The 14,451-nt window shown below is 54.4% G+C and overlaps 2 non-coding genes across 2 annotated transcripts; both read left to right on the top strand.

Annotated features, from left to right (window-relative positions):
• Positions 1-1,868: 1,868 nt before the first annotated feature.
• LOC119849588 lies at positions 1,869-2,058 on the top strand. Its single transcript, XR_005290502.1, has one exon. It is a non-coding gene; the product is annotated as a U2 spliceosomal RNA (small nuclear RNA).
• Positions 2,059-7,145: 5,087 nt separating this feature from the next.
• TRNAN-GUU lies at positions 7,146-7,219 on the top strand. Its single transcript has one exon. It is a non-coding gene; the product is annotated as a tRNA-Asn (tRNA).
• Positions 7,220-14,451: the final 7,232 nt, after the last annotated feature.

Here is a 14,451-nt window from a genome sequence, read left to right as displayed (position 1 = left end):
TTCAACTTGTTACCCGCAGCCCCGCCTCTTGTTCTGTTCTTTTCCATTACTTGGTACAAATTTCTAAAACATCTGATACTCAGCATTTCCCACAAGTACCTTGGCACGCCAATGGGTTTCCGTGTTTGGCAAACACCTGAGGACACCATCCAGAAGATCTTGCAGGTTGTCACCAATATTGACGCCTCCTTGCTAGCAACATGGCAGAAGATAAACAGCCTGATCACTTTCCGGATCCCCTGCTTCTCGTTCATCCTAAGGGAATCTGCTGTGGCGAAGGTACCCCTCAACAAGTCAGACAAGATCGTCTGGCAGCTGGTGAAGAAGCGGCTGTTCCTTCCACAGAGAGCCAGCAATGAGCTGGTCTACATCGCCCACAGGCATGGCGGTGCCAATGTCCCCAGCATGGGTGACCTGTGTGACATCGCGGTGATCACCCATGCCTTCTGCCTGCTGACGTGTCCCAACGTCATGGTAAGGAACATTGCAGCAAACGCCCTCCATGATACAACAAAGAAGCGGATTGGCAGAGCCCCCTCCAACCAAGACACCGCCATATTCCTGAGCTGTTCCCTGGATGGCAAATTCAGATGGGACTGGTGTGACATTGTTTCACTGTGGTCCCACGCTCGCAATGCCATGCGTCGCCTGGGGAAGTGCATCGGCTGCCGCTGGGAGTGGTGCGAGGAGCGCCAGGAGCTGGAAGTCCTGGTGCCGCAGATCATCACCATCATCAACCCGAGCACCAGGGGAATGCTGGAGAGGACCCTGAAGGCAGCCATCCGCTCACTGTACATGGAAACCCTGAAGCGTAAACCAGATCAGAGTAAAGCCTTCAAACTGACCAGCAAGTGGGACACCGGAAACCACTTCCTCGCCAGGGTGGATTCACCCGTTTCTCCGACTGGCGGTTCATCCACCGTGCCCGGCTCAACTGCGTCCCGCTCAACGGAGCCGTCTGCCAAGGGAACCGAGACAAGCGTTGCAGGAGGTGCGGCTACTTCAATGAGACCCTGCTCCACATCCTGTTCAGCTGCAAGCCCCACTCCAGAGACTGGCAGCTGCACCACAACTCCATCCAGAACCGCCTGGTGAAAGCCATCGCACCGCGCCTGGGGGTGTTCGCCGTGAACGACACCATCCCCGGAACTGACAGACAGTTGCGACCCGACGTGGTAGTCACCGACGAGGCCCAGAAAAAGATCATCCTCGTTGACGTCACGGTCTCCTTTGAGAACAGGACCCCAGCCTTCCGCAAAGCCTGAGCTCGTAAGCTGGAAAAATACACCCCCTGGCCGATGCCCTGTGAGCGAAGGGCTATGAGGTGCAAATGGATGCCCTGATCGTCGGAGCCCTGGGCGCTTGGGACCATGTGCTGTGGACCTGTGGGATCGGTCGATGCTACGCACGGCTCATGCGGCGCCTCATGGTCTTGGACACCATCCAATGATCCAGGGACATCTACATGGAACACACGACCAGCCACCGACAGTACCCGGAGGTGTGAGCCGGAACGACATTGTGCATCAACTATGAGAAAGGGACCGAGAGACTTTTTCCATTGGACCATATGAACTGGAATCATAAACTCACTGAACATTAAACCTCAGCAAATGAGGGTAAATCCATCCTCATCATCGTATCCACTCCTAAGACTCCACACCTGAACATAGCCATTATATGAACAACATACCCCCATCTCTCAATGTTTGTACTTTGACCCATTAACCTTTTACCCCCAATCGGGGAGATTGCAGATGATGTATTCCTTAAACCACCCGATCCTAAACCGAACTTCGCACTCTTGATACTCTGTACCTTATTCCCTGATAACCAGAAACTTCTTTGCTTAAACTCTGTACTGTTTCCTTTTTATTTTAACATCATCTTAATACAATTATTAAATCTGTTCTTATCAGTTTAATATCTGATATGTCCTTTATTTGAGGACTGTCTACTGAATTGATTTTTGAAAAAGGGGGATGGAATAGGAGTTTGCTCTGTCCACCCCATGCATCGACCTGGTATTGCAGTGTCTCCAGTAATGGTTTCAGAGTAGCAGCCGTGTTAGTCTGTATTCGCAAAAAGAAAAGGAGTACTTGTGGCACCTTAGAGACTAACAAATTGATTTGAGCATAAGCTTTTGTGAGCTACAGCTCACTTCAACAAATGCATCCGATGAAGTGAGCTGTAGCTCACGAAAGCTTATGCTCTAATAAATTTGTTAGTCTCTAAGGTGCCACAAGTCCTCCTTTTCTTTTTTCCAGTAATGGTGCATCTCCTTTTGGGGAGAATCTTCTGGTTAGAAAAGCAGAAAGAGTTTTGCTGTGACAAGGCTTCTTTAGAGCAGATTTCTTCAAGTGGCTGAAAAATCTGAAATCTCTAATGCTTTAGTTTCTTTATGACAAATTATTGTTACAATTTCTTGGGAGTGTTTTGTGAATTGATAGACATGAGGTTCTTTCTCTTGCTAGAGGATTGTTTAAGAAGCTGGGATCCTCCTTTCTGCTGTGAGTCTTTTCAACAGTGTGAGGGACAAATGCTTTCCAGACTGAGGGTCTGTTGGGGAGATGGTTGGTTGGGGTTGGTTTTTGTTTTTTTTGAGGTGTGTGGCTGGGGTGGGGGCGCGGTTTGACTTGCACTCTGTACTCCCATCTCTACTGCTCTCCCTCTGGGCTTTCTCAGCACCTGGCCCCACAGCACTTCCTAGCAGCTAGAGACTGCGCTTTCTATGGTGCTCCTGTGGATGTGGAGCCTCTCTCCTGATTCCTCAGGAAAGGAACCTTTCCAGGAAATGGCCAGGGCTTCTTGGACTCTGTGTGTGGGTCTGGACACCACCAGGAATCATTTGGCTCCTGGCACACAAGGAATTTAAAAGCTGAGTGCCTGGACAGGGGCTGAAACCTTTGACCCTCTGATTAAGAGCCTGATGCTCTACCAACAGAGCTAGCCAGGCTTGTTAAGAGTATCTTCCCCTTTCACCACAAGAGCGAGCAGGTAGGCAAAAGAGAGACAAAAAAAGTCCCAGGAACCCCTCCTCTTTTTCTCCACAGCCACTGCCTTGAAGCAGGATTCCTCTTCCTCCTCCCTCCTGTTCCTCAGAGCAACTAAATCTCCGCACCTAGACAGCCAGCCTGTCTGGTGCACCCGAATCCCCCATGCCTAAGCCTCCCTGCCCAGGTAATGCACCTGGCTCCATAGAATGAAGTCTCACTTCTCGCTGGGGACTCTACTTCTTGTGCCCAAAGAGTCTCTCCTCAGTAGCTGACCCAAGAAACACAGGTTCCGCCTTTTCTAAAGACGAGCTTTTAGGAGCTTTTTGCCTATTACCATGTGTGATGAAGCAGGACTGTTCTTAATGTTTCGTCTGAATAATGTGGGGGTGCCTCAGTTTCCCCTATGCAGTTCTTAAGTATCTAGGTGGTGGGATAAGGGTGTGTGATCGTTGCAGAGCCCAAGGGGGCAGGTGTGTGCAGGGGTCTGGACACAGAGAATGGCCGACATGCTGTTTCCTGGCAAGTGATGGCTGGGGCCCTTCCTCCTGCAAGGTGAGAGCTAAAGGGTTGGAGAACAAAGAAATCCAGTGACCTCCTGGCCTGGGAAAGGGACAAAGCCCAGAGGAGGAGGGGCTGGAGAGAGTCAGTTTGGGGCTGGCTGGGGACATGGAGTGAAGTGCAGATGTGGTTGTCTGGCTCACTGCCCCCCAAAATGGACCCAGCTGAGGAGTCCTGTTCTCTGTACCTACAAGCTCTGTTTTAGACCATGTTCCTGTCATCTAATAAACCTTCTGTTTTACCGGCTGGCTGAGAGTCACGCCTGACTGTGGAGTTGGGGGGCAGGACCCTCTGGCTTCGCCAGGACCCCGCCTGGGTGGACTTGCTGTGGGAAGTGCACAGAGGGGCAGAGGATGCTGAATGCTCCAAGGTCAGACCCAGGAAGGTGGAGGTTGTGTGAGCTGTTTGTCCTGAAGACAGTCTGCTCACAGAAAGGAGACTTCCCCAGAGTCCTGCCTGGCTTCATCGGGAGCAGTTCCAGAGCATCGCGCAGGGACCCTATGACACCATGTTGCCTAATGGAGAAGGTGTCTGACTTTGGATCAGCTGATTGAGAGTTTGAGTCCCCTTGTGATAGTGCAGTTTTTCCTTTGTGCTGAAAGTCCTGCTTTCTTCAGGGCGGGAACCTTTTCTTGGTGGCTCAGGCCAATGCTCTGGCTTCAGCTAGACCCCCAGAAAGGAGTTGGGTTTGGGTGTCACAAAGGCTAGGGCGTGAGCCCCAGGTGCGTCCAGTCTAGCCTTTGCCATTCCTGACTTGCCAAAGTAAGTGGGCAAATGCCCGTGCTAGCGTGTAGAGCAGTTTCCCTCCTCCAAATGTGCGGCTGTCCCTGTGCTTGAGGGGGCTAAATAGCACCTGGGGAGCTGGGTGTTTCTCTGCTTCACGCCAGCTGGGATAGAAACTCCTTCCTCACTGCAAAAGTGAGCACCCCACCAACCCCCTAATCGTTTTTGTCGTCTGCCGTTGGACTTGTTCCAGTTTTTCCACATCCTTCTTGTAGTGTGGGGCCCACAACTGGACACAGGACTCCAGATGAGACCTCACCAATAGTGAGTAGCGGGGAACGATCATGTCCGGCGATCTGCTGGCAATGGTCCTACTTATACAGCCCAGCACCAGCCCCTCCTCCACACCCAAACCCCTGCCCCAGCCCAGTGACAGTGAGGGAGGGTAGAGGTGAGCGAGCCACTGAGGGAGGGGAATGTAGTGAGCGGGGCAGGGCCTCAGGGAAGGGGTGGGGGTAGGGTGTTTGGTTTTGTGCCAATAGAAATTTGGCAACCCTCACTCCCAGCCACCATAGGCAGCCCTCCACTGCTGCAGGCAGAGCTCCCAGCTGCCATGGGAAGACCCTGGAATTCCAGCAGCCATGGGTGGCAGGAGGACCCCGTAGACCCAGGCCATTACAGATGGACCCCAACTGCTGTGTGCAGAACCCAGAGCTCCCAGCTGCTGCTGTGGTGGAGGGACCCCAAATGCTGGGGGGTGAAGCTTCCAGCTGCCACTGCAGGGAGCAGGGGAACCCCACAGCTCCTGGTCGCCGTGGGCAGACTCCGGAGCTCCACAGCCCCAGGCCGTTGCAGATGGACCCCAGAGCTCCCAGCCACCACAGGCGGACCCCAGAGCTCCCATTTGCCACATTTCACAGGGCCTCACATCTCCCACAGGCAGACCCTGAAGCTCCCAGCAGCCATGGGTACGGGAGAGCCCCCACAGGCCCACACCACTGTGTATGGACCCTGCAGCTCCCAGCCGCTGCAAGTGGACCCCAAAGCTGGTTTGCTGCCCCCAGGAGCCTCGCGCTGCAGCCCGGCAATTTCCCGCCTCCCGCCAGCGACTCCCAACGGCCCGGGGCTTCGAGATGTTTCAGAGCCGCGGCACCTGCAGCGATCTCCACCCCGAAGAAGCGACAGCCCATCGGCTACCAGCTCGGGCAGAAACCGTCACCCAGCGACAGGCAGAAAACAGCAGCGCGTTCAAGTGGATGCACCCTGTGAACACCCCTGGGGGCTGCAGCTTCTCGCCAGGCAGGAGGCGGGACCCGCTGCTGCTTTCTCTGTTCCTCCGCCCTGGCAGCAGGAACCGGCGCTGCTCGTCCTCGATCCGCTTCTCGCGAGCCTGCGCTGAGCTCTCAGTGCACAAGGCCCTGGCGGCTGAGCCCAGCATCACTGTCAGACAACGTCACGTAGTGACAGCCAAGGGGAGATGAGTCTGTCTGAAATGTAACACTGGGCAGGCCGACACCAGCCATCCAGGCACCACCCCTCGTCTCAAGCTCCCAGACAGCGCCTGGCCCCTGCCTGTCTTCCGCCCTGCACCAGCAGCCCCTCCCAGCGCTACACGGGACACCGCTCCCCAGCACACGTCACCACGGCAAGCAGCCAGCACAGCCAGCAACTGTGCCTCGATTCCCTTCCCCCACCTGCTGCACTGCCCCCAACCCCGCCGCCGCCGCCGCCGCCGCCGCCGCTTTCAGCAGAGAGAAGCTCACAGGCCAGTCACAGGCAGGCAGCCCGCATGCGCACACACACACACACACACACAGCATCCTGCTCCCAGCTGAGGGTGACCGCACACCCCGTCAGGGCCAGGCTCTGCTCAGCCAGGCTCCCAACCGCCTGTACTAGACACGTGGGTCCCAGCCCCAAAACTTGCTCACAATTCACCCCAGCGGCCCCAAACGGCTGCTTTTAATATGCAAATAAGGAGCTGCCGTGCTCAGGCCTCTCCCCAGCTGGCAGGGAGAGAACAAGGTGAGATGTAAATGAGCCAGGACGTCGCTCAGTCGATTCCCTCTGCTCTCCAGCAGCTGGTGCCGGACAGCGCCGAGCTCGCTCGCTTCCCTTTCTCGCGACGGCTCAGCCCCGGGTTCAAGGCCCCAGCCGGGCGGGATTCCAGCCGCAGAAGGTCCCTTCTCCCCAGGGCTCAGGGAGCACGGAGCGTGGGGCTGCTCTGTGGGGACGGACTTGCACACTTGGGATGTTAGTGAAAAACATTCCTTCTTGGCTGAGTAAAGGGCAGAGATCTGCACTTAGCCTGCCCGGAGTGCAGGGTCCCCCAAAGCGACCCTCACTCGCTAGGCAGGCACCACCCTTCTGCCGGGGAAAAGGCCACACGTCCCCACTCCCCAGCTGTGCGGGGGGGGGAGAGCCAATGAGACCTTCTAGTGACAGGGAAAGAGAATCAAGCCTGAGTTTGGGAAAACTACATGACCACATTCAGGGCCCCACATCTGGGTGCCCTACGCAGCCCCCCCCTTGGGGGGCTGTGTGGGGCTTCAGGCCTCCCCTTCCCCCCAGGGTCTGGGAGGCAGGAGCTGTGGAAGGCACTTTTGGGGGCCCCACAGGCCCAGAGTGGCCCGGGGCATTAGCAGGGGGCCGGGAGCAGCCCGTTCTGCTTCCCCTGCCCCGGACCCAGCCGTGTCGCTCGGGGGGTGGGGTTGGGGAAAGGGATCCCCACCCCCGGCACTCACCGGCAGCCCGGGCCCAGCCCAACCTACTCCCCCAGCCCTGGCGCTCTGCTTCCTGCTGCTGGTGAGGGCCAGGAGGGGGGCCAGGGAGACACTGTTATGCTCGGGACTTTTGCCCTCACGACGTGTCTCTGTGGCGCAATGGGTCAGCGCGTTCGGCTGTTAACCGAAAGGATGGTGGTTCGAGCCCACCCGGGGACGGTCGTAATCCCCTGCTCTTTCCTTGCTCCTCAGGACCTGCTAGGAGCCTCAAAGGCCCCTTTTGGCCACCTCTAAACCGTCCCTCTTGGCCTCAGTGCTTTCAGCTGGTGGCCCGAAGAGTGCGCTGGATGCGACTCAGAAACCCATCTCCCAGCAGCCACGCCTGGCGCTCAGACTTAGTCCTCAAGGCCGAGCGCAAAACCTTCAGCCAGGAACCTTTCCCTCCCTTCCCGCTTCCGCCCAAGTGGGGAGGGAGAAACGGACAAGATGGGCCGGCTCGAAGACGCCTCCCTCCCACTTCCCTGTTGGCTGCACACAGCCCTTGGCCTCCTCCTGCCCCGGCAGGGAAGCACGGCCATGCTGCCCCTGGCTGAGTCCCGGCCGCAGCCTGGCCCGCCCTGGCTGATGGAGCGCAGAGCCCCCCGAGTCACTGGCAGGTCGAGTCGGGGTCGCGTAACCCACCTCCCGGTGCTCCGGGGCTGGGGACGCTGGGGCTGCACAGCGCACTCTGGGGCTGGGAGGAAGCCTGGGGGTACTAGCCTGTGTTGGGAGCTGGCTGCTGCCGTGTGTGGGGGGGCTCTGGGCTCCAGCGGGGTTTGCGGAAGGGGCAGGGCCTCATGCAGAAGGGGTGGGTTAGGGGGTTAGTCTCCCCCAGATCCCAGATCACATCCCACCCATGGTGTTGCAATGGAAGAGGCTGCCCAGTCTGCACCTGTAGTGAGGTTCCCCCACTACGTGGCTGTGCAGAGGCTGCAGGAGACAGGTGGGTGACGGCAGGGGAAGGGGCAACACGAGAGACACAGCAGGCGATGGCAGGGGAAGGGGAGACACAGCAGGCGATGGCAGGGGAATGGGTGATGCATCAGACAGGAAGGTGATGGCCAGGGGAGTGGCAATGCAGGAGACAAGCGGGTGATGGCCGGAGAAGGGGCAACATGGGAGACAGGTGGGTGACCACAGGAGAAGGGGTGATATGGGAGACAGGCTGGCGATGGCAGGGGAAGGGACGACACAAGACACAGGCGGGTGACGGCAGGGGAAGGAGCGACACAGGAGACAGACAGGCGATGGCAGGGGAAGGGGCGACGCGGGAGACAGGCAGACGACGGCAGGGGAAGGGGTGACACAGGAGACAGACAGGTGACGGCAGGGGAAGGGGCGACGTGGAAGACAGGCGGGCAATGGCAGGGGAAGGGGAGACACAGCAGGTGATGGTAGGGGAAGGGGTGACACATCAGACAGGCAGGTGATGGCCGGGGAAGGGGCAACATGGGAGACGCCAGGGGAAGAGGAGACATGGGAGACAGGTGGGTGACCGCAGGGGAAGGGGTGATATGGGAGACAGGCTGGCGATGGCAGGGGAAGGGGCGACGCAGGAGACAGGTGGGTGACAGCAGGGGAAGGGGCGACGCGGGAGACAGGCAGGCGACGGCAGGGGAAGGGGTGACACAAGACACAGGCGGGTGATGGCAGGGGAAGGGGCGACGCAGGAGACAGGCTGGCGATGGCAGGGGAAGGGGCGATGCAGGAGACAGTCGGGTGATGGCAGGGGAAGGGGCGACACGAGACACAGGCGGGTGAAGGCAGGGGAAGGGGCGACGCGGGAGACAGGCGGGCGACGGCAGGGGAAGGGGCGACGCGGGAGACAGGCGGGTGACGGCAGGGGAAGGGGTGACACAAGACACAAGCGGGTGATGGCAGGGGAAGGGGCAATGCAGGAGACAGGCGGGCGATGGCAGGGGAAGGGTCGACGCGGGAGACAGGCGGGTGACGGCAGGGGAATGGGTGTCGAGGGAGACAGGCAGGGGAAGGGGTGACACATGAGACAGGCTGGTGATGGCAGGGGAAGGGGTGACGCAGGAGACAGGTGGGCGACGGCAGGGGAAGGGGCGATGCAGGAGACAGCAGGGGAAGGGGCGACGCGGGAGACAGGCGGGCGACGGCAGGGGAAGGGGCGACGCGGGAGACAGGCGGGTGACGGCAGGGGAAGGGGTGACGCGGGAGACAGCAGGGGAAGGGGCGACGCGGGAGACAGGCGGGCGACGGCAGGGGAAGGGGTGACGCGGGAGACAGGCAGGGGAAGGGGCGACGCGGGAGACAGGCGGGCGACGGCAGGGGAAGGGGCGACGCAGACGCTCCCAGCAGCAGGGGAACGACAATGCCGTGGAGCGGCAGCAACGCAGAGGGAACAGGGCAACCTGAGAGCCAGGTGAGGGAGTGGCATCAGCAGAAGCTGAGGTATCGCTGGATGCCTTCCCCTCCCCCCCACCCCTGGGGTTTGCTGACCATGGGGGTGGGGGTTGGGGGAAGGAGAGCAGAGGGGTCTGTTAAAGGAACATTGCATGGGACTGTCACACCGCAAGAGAAGAAACTGAGGCGAAGGACACTGCTCAGCGTACTCTGGGGTGGGAGTTCTGCTTATGATGTAGATTTGAATTTGTGATCGTGAATTTGAGCTAACTGCGATTAATCGACAGCCCTCATTTTTACTATATTAATTAAACCCATAACTTTATTTACACAAGCCTAAGAATTAGTGTCACTTAATGTTTCTCTCTCCTAGCAAGAATGAACTGGATTTTGTGACTTTCTGGAAAATGCAGTGAGATTAAATGTGGGGAATTCAGTCTCTGTGTTTGTGAGTTGATGTTTTCCTCTCACGGTTCATTGCACGCACCGAAATACTAGGAGAGATCTAAGGGCTGATGTACTCTGGACACCTAATGAGCAGGGCTACGTCTCTCCGGGTGTGAGAAATCCAACCTCCTAACCAATGTCGTTCAGATGACCGAAGCCCTGGCGTGGACAGCGCTAGGTGGAGGGAAGAATTCTTCCGTCAATCTGGCTACTAAAGCGATGGGAAAACGTCTCCAATCACTGTAGCGAGTGTCTACTCCAATGTGCTCCAGCCGTGTTTAAAGTGCAGACAGCCTACGGGCAGGTCTACGCTATAGGGCTCAGTCGACCTAAGTTACAGAACTCCAGCTACATGAATAACATAGCTGGAGTTGATGTAGCTTAGATCGACTTATTGTGGTGTCTGCGCCATGCTGGGTCGATGGGAGAGTCTCTCTTATGACTTATCAAACTCCTCTGTACGGAGCAGGAACGCTCGGCTCTTTCTTCCTGCAGCTGCTGTTAGTCCGTGAAACAATAAGGCTGGAACGCAAGGCTGAGTTCACGCACCAGCCCCCTGAGACATTTCAGTGCCCCTGAGAAAACTTGACCCCTGTTATAGGAATCCCTGAGTGGCTGGTGATTTGAATGGGAAAGGGACTGTGTGAATTGTCAAAGTTGGAAATGAACAGTCTACAGCAATGTCATTAACACAAACACACTCTCATCGTGCTCTAGCCAGACGGGAAATGGGCAGGAATTCTCGCTGTTCAGCCTTGACACAGGTGCACAACGACAAAGCAGTGAGTGTGCTGGGGGAGCCGGTCTGGGCAAACAATGGGACGTGAGAACTCACGGAGCACAGAACTATAATGTCGTGAGAAAACCTGAAAAGTCAGTTAAGGCGATGGACTGGAAATCTATTGGGGTCCCCCTGTGCAGGTTTGAATCCTGCCGACTACGGAAGCGTTAGCGTGATCTCATTGTTGCAGTGTCAGTGTCTGAGCACCCACAGGGCCAACAGGAGCCAGATCTGGTCTCACTCTTAGGGCTTGTCTCTACATAACGGTGGGTCGATTCAGTGGGTCTAGTGAAGACCTTTTAAATCCACCCCCGATTGCTCTCCCATCGACCTCGGTACTCCACCGGAACGAGAAGCATAGGGTAAGTCATAAGAGAAACTCTCCCGTCCACCCAGCACAGAACAGACACCAATATAAGGCGATCTAAGCTACATCAACTCCAGCTATCTTGGCTCAAGTGATCATGAGCTAATTCAGTTCAAACTAAATGGAAGGATTAACAAAAATATATCTGCAACTAGGGTTTTTGATTTCAAAAGGGCTGACTTTCAAAAATTAAGGAAATTAGTTAGGGAAGTGGATTGGACTGAAGAACTTATGGATCTAAAGGTAGAGGAGGCCTGGGATTACTTTAAATCAAAACTGCAGAAGCTATCGGAAGCCTGTATCCCAAGAAAGGGGAAAAAATTCATAGGAAGGAGTTGTAGACCAAGCTGGATGAGCAAGCATCTTAGAGAGGTGATTATGAAGAAGCAGAAAGCATACAGGGAGTGGAAGATGGGAGGGATCAGCAAGGAAAGCTACCTAATTGAGGTCAGAACATGTAGGGATAAAGTAAGAGAGGCTAAAAGTCGAGTAGAGTTGGACCTTGCAAAGGGAATTAAAACCAATAGTAAAAGGTTCTATATCCATATAAATAAGAACAAAACTAAGAAGGAAGAAGTGGGGCCGCTAAACACTGAGGATGGAGCGGAGGTTAAAGATAATCTAGGCATGGCCCAATATCTAAACATATACTTTGCCTCAGTCTTTAATAAGGCTAAAGAGGATCTTGGGGATAATGGTAGCATGACAAATGGGAAGGAGGATATAGAGGTAGATATTACCATATCAGAGGTAGAAGCGAAACTGAAACAGCTTAATGGGACTAAATCGGGGGGCCCAGATAATCTTCATCCAAGAATATTAAAGGAATTGGCACCTGAAATTGCAAGCCCATTAGCAAGAATTTTTAATGAATCTGTAAACTCAGGAATAGTACCGAATGATTGGAGAATTGCTAATATAGTTCCTAGTTTTAAGAAAGGAAAAAAAAGTGATCCGGGGAACTACAGGGCAGTTAGTTTGACATCTGTAGTATGCAAGGTCCTGGAAAAAATTTTGAAGGAGAAATTAGTTAAGGACATTGAAGTCAATGGTAAATGGGACAAAATACAACATGGTTTTACAAAAGGTAGATCGTGCCAAACCAACCTGATCTCCTTTTTTGAAAAAGTAACAGATTTTTTAGATAAAGTAAATGCAGTGGATCTAATTTACCTAGATTTCAGTAAGGCATTTGATACTGTGCCACATGGGGAATTATTAGTTAAATTGGAGAAGATGGGGATCAATATGAACATCAAAAGGTGGATAAGGAATTGGTTAAAGGGGAGACTGCAACGGGTCCTACTGAAAGGCAAACTGTCAGGTTGGAGGGAGGTTACCAGTGGAGTTCCTCAGGGATCGGTTTTGGGACCAATCTTATTTAATCTTTTTATTACTGACCTTGGCACAAAAAGGGGGAGTGTGCTAATAAAGTTTGCAGATGATACAAAGCTGGGAGGTATTGCCAATTCGGAGAAGGACCCGGATATTATACAGGAGGATCTGGATGACCTTGTAAACTGGAGTAATAGTAATAGGATGAAATTTAATAGTGAGAAGTGTAAGGTTATGCATTTAAGGATTAATAACAAGAATTTTAGTGATAAGTTGGGGACGCATCAATTAGAAGTAACGGAAGAGGAGAAGGACCTTGGAGTATTGGTTGATCATAGGATGACTATGAGCTGCCAATGTGATATGGCTGTGAAAAAAGCTAATGCGGTTTTGGGATACATCAGGAGAGGCATTTCCAGTAGGGATAAGGAGGTTTTAGTACCGTTATACAAGGCACTGGTGAGACCTCACCTAGAATACTGTGTGCAGTTCTGGTCTCCCATGTTTAAAAAGGATGAATTCAAACTGGAGCAGGTACAGAGAAGGGCTACTAGGATGATCCGAGAAATGGAAAACTTGTCTTATGAAAGGAGACTTAAGGAGCTTGGCTTGTTTAGCCTAACTAAAAGAAGGCTGAGGGGAGATATGATTGCTCTCTATAAATATATCGGAGGGATAAATACAGGAGAGGGAGAGGAATTATTTAAGCTCAGCACCAATGTGGATACAAGAACAAATGGGTATAAACTGGCCACCAGGAAGTTTAGACTTGAAATCAGACGAAGGTTTCTAACCATCAGAGGAGTGAAGTTTTGGAATAGCCTTCCAAGGGAAGCAGTGGGGGCAAAAGATCTATCTGTTTTTAAGATTCTACTTGATAAGTTTATGGAGGAGATGGTATGATGGGATAATGGGATTTTGGTAAGTAATTGATCTTTAAATATTCAGGGTAAATAGGACTAATCCCCTGAGATGGGATATTGGATGGATGGGATCTGATTTACTATAGAAAACTCTTTCCTGGGTATCTGGCTGGTGAATCTTGCCCATGTGCTCAGGGTTTAGCTGATTGCCATATTTGGGGTCGGGAAGGAATTTTCCTCCAGGGCAGATTGGAGAGGCCCTGGAGGTTTTTTTGCCTTCCTCTGTAGCATGGGGCATGGTTGACTGGAGGGAGGCTTCTCTGCTCCTTGAAGTTTTGAACCATGATTTAAGGACTTCAATAGCTCAGACATGGGTGAGGTTTTTCATAGGAGTGGGTGGGTGAGATTCTGTGGCCTGCGCTGTGCAGGAGGTCGGACTAGATGATCAGAATGGTCCCTTCTGACCTTAGTATCTATGAATCTATGAATCTATGTTATTCGTGTAGCTGGAGTTGCGTAACTTAGGTTGACTGAGCCCCGTAGTGTCGACCTGCCCGTAGGCTGTCTGCACTTTAAACACGGCTGGAGCACGTTGGCGTAGACAGTTACTACAGTGATCGGAGGCATTTTCCCATTGCTGTAGTAGCCAGGTTGAGAGAAGAATTCTTCCCTCCACCTAGCGCTATCCACGCCAGGACTCGGTCAGCTGAACTACATCTCCCCTTCCCTTCCTGTCACCCGCTTGTCTCCTCCGTTGCCCCTTCCCCTCCCTTTGCCTGCCTGTCTCCTGGGATGCCCCTTCCCCTGCCATCACCTGCCTGTCTCCTGCAGCCTCTGCACAGCCACGTAGTGGGGGAACCTCGCGACAGTGCAGACTGGGCAGCCTCTTCCATTGCAACACCATGGGTGTGGCATGAACCGCCATCTGGGGGAGACTAACCTCCAGCCCCGCCTCTGCCATCCGCGGCCCCGTCCCTTCCTCAAACCCTGCTAGAGTCCAGAGACCCCCCGCCCACTGCAGCAGCCAGCTCCCACCAGAGGTTTGTGCCCCCAGGCTTCCTCCCAACCCCAGAGTGGGCTGTGCGGCCCCAGCCTCCCCAGCCCCAGAACATAGGAAAGGAATGTCAAGGGGAGCAGGGAAAGAGGAAGCAGGTCAGGCTTGCAGTGGGAGAATAGTCCCAGCTGGTTGGGGAGCATGTCCAAAGTAGAAAAGAAACAAGCATGGGGAGAGGTGGTGGTGACCAGGCAG

Source organism: Dermochelys coriacea (genome assembly GCF_009764565.3).
Source record: "Dermochelys coriacea isolate rDerCor1 chromosome 12 unlocalized genomic scaffold, rDerCor1.pri.v4 SUPER_12_unloc_1, whole genome shotgun sequence".
NCBI classification, from domain to species: Eukaryota; Metazoa; Chordata; order Testudines; family Dermochelyidae; genus Dermochelys; species Dermochelys coriacea.
Note: the sequence above shows the minus strand (reverse complement) of the source record. Positions and strands in the feature narration are given on the sequence as shown.